The sequence below is a fragment of the Psammomys obesus genome, unplaced genomic scaffold (assembly GCF_907164565.1).
Source record: "Psammomys obesus unplaced genomic scaffold, mPsaObe1.curated_primary_1811, whole genome shotgun sequence".
Taxonomy (NCBI): Eukaryota; Metazoa; Chordata; class Mammalia; order Rodentia; family Muridae; genus Psammomys; species Psammomys obesus.
Window position 1 is genome coordinate 9,355,184 of NW_026596134.1, and position 5,366 is coordinate 9,360,549.

Sequence of the window (5,366 nt, forward strand, 5' to 3'; positions counted from 1 at the left end):
ATTTATTTAATTAATTCAGGGATTCAAATAACCCAAAGCACATTCATGAATCAAAGCAGGCTGCTACTAGTTGATAGATTTACAAGCAGCAAGCCAGCCACCTATGTAAACATCACGCAAGCACCAAAGACAAAAAAATAAAATAAAAGGCCCTGCCTGACAAGGAGAGGCAGGGTGGGGCAGAGGACGGAACCTCCCGTACCTTGGTGCCTCTTTACAGAACATTTGCAAATCCCCCCATCAAAACACTGTTGTTTTTGGAAGACTTCTCCACCATGCCATGTCCTGGCCTGTCTTTGGGGAGTCTTGTAAGTGAAGTGCGTAGTATTTGAGCACCCTGCAAAACTCCTGTTGAAACCCGATGCCCATCGTAAGGGTGTTTGGAGGCACAGGTCTTTGGGAGGTGAATAGGAAAAGAGGGCAGAGCCCACTGCTTTGGAGCATTATTATTAACATGTGTCTGTCTGGGTGAATGAGGTGAGGACATTGGATCTGCTGGGACTGAAGTTACTTGGGCTTGTGGCCCACCTACCACGGGTCTGAGAATTGAACTCCTGTCCTCCTCAAGAGCAGTGCTCGCTTTTAGTTGTTGAGCCAGCTCCGCAGCCCCTGCCTGGATGCCTTAAATCCTTAAAGCCTTCCCTCTTGGGAACATCGTCAACCTGTCCAGTCTAAACGCCCTCTACTGGTCACTTATCTTTTTTTTTTTTTTCTCTCTGTTTTGCTGTGGCTTTAGAACCCAGAGACGCTGTATGAACATGAGGGGAGGATAGAGAAGCATGATTTATATGCCAGGCAGTGTTCTGTGACACCACTGAGGCTAACTATAGCTTTCATGGGAGAGCCCAGGCAAATTCTGAAGGCTTGAACAGATGCCCGAAAGTGGCTCACACTAACGTTAGCGAGAGAGAGATGCAGAATGTTCTGCTCTTGGATTTTGTTCTTTTGTTTGTCTTCAACTTGAACAAAGATGAGGGGGTTAGCCTTGAATGTGGAGATCATGAAGTTTGGAGGGATTGTTTGGTTTTCTTGATTTCCAGTTATCTGAATGCAAATTTCCCCCCACAGGGTCACATAAGCAGGGGCTTGGTTGCAAGCTGCTAGGATTTGGGGAAGTGATTGGGTCCTAAGGGCCTTGACCTAATAAGTGGATTGATCCCTCGATGGATTCATAAGCTGCAAAACAGAGGTGGGGCCTAGTTAGAGGAAGATAGAAGGGGGTGTTCTTGGAGGCCACGCTGCCCTGTCCACTGTACTTCCCTTGGCTTCCTGTTCCCCTGTGCTGCCCTTCCCCACCATGGACTGACCCTTCTCAAAATCCTTACACAGCTGTTCCATCACCCCAGTGAAAAGTTTGGTGCTTTTGGTCTTCCTGGTTAACACACGAACGCAGCGATTGACGGTGTAGCTGTCTTCATCTCAGCAAGACCAACTGCCACACTCAAAACACTCATGGGGGCAAACACAGGGTATTAGAGGGTCTCTGTTTAAAGGTGGTATTGACGTAGAGGAAAGGGAGTTACTGTGCAGACACAGAGAGGTTTGGAGAGCTAAGTCCGTCCACTGGCTGACCGTCCCTTGGGGATGGCTCTGCGCGCTTGCCGCTCCAGTTCTCGTCGGCCCACACCTTGCGGTTCTAAGCATACTGTGTGCACCCAGCCAGGTGTTTCACAGTCACTGACCCTTCTTTCCCCGCTACCCCCAAATGCCACCTCCCTGCTGCCCCACTTCAGACCCATGGCCCATTTCACTTCTGGTCAGTGACCTCACACCAAATGACGGCTGTTCTCATTCTGCATCTGAGAGGTGGCTGGGACACCGTACACTCACAATTCAAATTATAGTCTTACTACCATCTAAAAGAAAGTTATTCCAGGTCTTTCTCTCTCTTAAAAATACACACAAATGGCAGTAGGTGGTGGCACCCAGCTTTGTGTGGCTTGGATGAGAAATGTCCCCCACAGACTCATGTATTTGAACACATGGTCTTTGGCTGCTGTTAGGGAGGTTATGGATCCCGGAGGAAGTACAACACTGTGGATGAGCTCTGAGGGTTCACAACCTTCCCCCACTTCCTGTTCTCTTCTCCTTCTTGTGTGCAGCTGAGATGTACTCTCAGATTCCTGGTCCTGGTGCCATGCCTTCACCGTATTTATGGACATCTAGGCATCTGACTCTTTGGAACCAAATTCCCAAATAAGCTCTTCCTTCTATATTATATTATGTATATTATATATATTATGCATATTATATATTCCTTCCGTGTTATTATATGTTCTCAAAGAATGTAAACATTGAAAAATAAAATCTCATCACATACTTTTCCCTCCTCAACATAGCTTGCAAATAAGGCCACCATTCTTTTCCAAAGTATTCTTTGAAAAATCATGCTTACTCTGAGGTATATGGCAAGCAGAACCACTGAGCCCAAATATTCAGGACTAAAAAGACATATTGGTGTGGTGTGAATGTGGGCAGAAGAGCCAGGAGTCATCCTCATCTTCCAGTCCTCTTTTTTTGAAGTTGGGCTTATTAAGTTTAAATACACATTTTAAGTGCAGCAGAAAAGGGGGAAGGTAGAAACAGGGAGGGTGCAGTGGCACCACACCTAAGGGGTGGGGTAGGTTGATGGCATCTTCGATGGCTGCTTGAATGTTACATTTTAATGGAAGGATTAACCCTGAGTTGAAATGCAGTTCCTCTTCTCAGTGCTGTGATAGAAAACCTAAATAAATAACTGGAAAGTTTATTCTGACTTGTGATTTGAAAGGGTACCATCCATTAGAGATAGGATGCCTGGTAGGGGTCATGCAGCTGTGAGCCATCTGGTCTTATCTTAGTGGACAGGGAAAACTGCTAGAAGTGGGGCTAGACTGTGGGACCAAAGCCTGCCTCTAGTGGCCATCATCTGCCAGGTAGGTCTCACCTCTAAGGGTTTCTCACCTCCTAAAACAGCACCACCAGCTGGAGCCCAAGAGTTCAAACAGAGGCTCTAAGGAGGAGTCCTTATATAAAACTTAACATGAAGAACTTCTGGGAAGCAGGGATAGGAATTTTCCTCAAGTAGGGTTTATTCCCCTTTTCTTTGCACAGGTTCTCTAGATGTGTCATGGGTCAAATATAGGGTGGGGCAAGGCTAAATGAGACTCGAAGCAAGGGGCAGTAGTGGTTGTGTATGCCAGACCTAGCTGGTTTTTGAGTGTTCTGCTATTAAGCTCTGCTGTTCCAGTAGACTTTAGCCACTTGGCAGTTTGCCTCTTTCTTCTCAAAGAGTTCTCTCCCTTAATTATAAGAGGCTGAAGAGGGGAAAGGTCCATTTCTTTCTCTGTCAGTTTCTTAAGGCCAAATCACAGTCCCAAGTGTCTTTGGCCATTGGTCCTTGAGTCGTAGACTTCACCAGATCTTTCCTTCTTGTACCACACCGAGGCCTACTCTGCCACTTCCAGCACTCAGGTGGCCCCTGGCAACTGGGAGCTGGAGCTTGGTGAGGTCTGAGGAGTGTGCCCTACCCCATAGATAAGCTGGGTATCTGGATGGATTCGGGGCACTTCACCTTCTACTCCCCAACTACTCAACAGAGGGATCATATATTTTAAATTTATTTATTTTTATTTTATGTGAACTGATGTTTTGCCTGCATGTATCTGTGTAAGGGTGTCAGATTCCCTGGAACTTGAGTTATGAGCCATCATGTGGATGCTGGGAACTGAACAGGTCCTCTGGAAGAGCCCAGTGCTCTTATCTGCTGAGCCATTTCTCAAACCCTGAGATCATAGTAAAAAGAAAAAACAAAACAAAACAAAAACAAAAACAAACAAACCTTCCATGGAAAGTTTTGCTCTGTAGCAGTAAAAATGATGGGTTTTTTGTTTGTTTGTTTTTTTAAATAAAGGACAATACTGAGAAAGGGAGTTTTTGTTTTTCAGCTGACACCTATGAATACAAGGCAGTCCAAGAACACTGCATGTCTGAAATCCCTTTGACTACATAAGCTGGACCCAGAGAGACACTAGCTAGGCATTCCTGAAAACCCACTAATGCGGTTTCATATTACCTTGCCCAGTTTGTGAGTGGTCAAAAGTAATGAATCTGAAACTCAATTAAAGACAAGTGAGTTCAGAACCGGAAACACTTAGTCAAACATTGCCAAAGCCAAGAAATGTGCAGACTGGACAAAAGGCTTACAGATGTCCCAACACAAGCCGGGATTATACAAAGACGGGAAGTCTGGCAACACACAGCATGATCATGTGCTGTTTTCCATTTTAAGGGTGAAACCTGGTTTTAATCATTTTCCAGAAACGTTTCCAAATTAGGAGAAAAAAAAATCTTAAAATCCATTAACAAGACTGAACTCTCCTCTTGCTTGTCTGAGATAGACCTAACGACATAGCTCAGACTGTCATGGCTCATCCCCAAGTAAAGATCCTGCTATCAATCTCCTAGATTCAGTGCTGGGCTCTATGGCAAGCCCCCATTTATATGTTATGAAACATCCTGCCCTTTTCATTCTGACACACTGAAAACAAAAGCCTAAATATGCTTAACATTTGATTATAAAAAAACAGGAAACACACGTTCCACGCGCAAGGTTCTGAGGGCTTTCTATGGCCTGTGTTCAAGTCATGGTAATGGTGCTGCCAAATTGGCATCAAGTGACCACAAAAAGACAGGCCCCCAAGGAGGACTGCTCCCACTGTGTGCAACAGCCGCATGTATTAACTACAGACGAAGAGACCACCAGGATCCGGCTGGTCCTAGACATGCAGATCTAGACATGAACAGGAAGAGGAAAGACAATTCAAAGATCATTCTGGTCATACAGAAAACATCCCCTTTCAAATGTTAACTGAAGTATCCCAGCTATAGTTTGGTAAACAGACATCTCCCACATGCTACCAGCAGGGGTACAGAGCCCACGAACTAACCCAGAGATACACACTGGGGAAAAATAAGACAACACAGGGCCATAGAGGAGGGCGGAGGGGTAACTACTTCAGCCACCTAGTGGCCGCACTGTGGCGTCCAGTCCCACTCACTGACAACCACTGGAAAAGTCTTCTTTAAGGGGGTGATGAAAATCATTAAAAAAAAAAAAAAAAGCAACCTGGGTGTGGTGGCCCTTGCCTTTGATCCCAGCGCTTGGGAGGCAGAGGCAGGCGGATCTCTGTGAGTTGGAGGCCAGCTTATTCTGCCTGGTCTACAAAGCAAATTCCAGGACAGTCAAGGCTACACAGAGAAACCCAAAAAATAAAAAGAAAAAAAGAAAAATGCACAGTGAATTTTATTTGTTTTTAAAGAGTTATACCAACATGTAAAAAATAAATATTTGCAGTTAAATACATGAAAATATAAAGCACACTAAG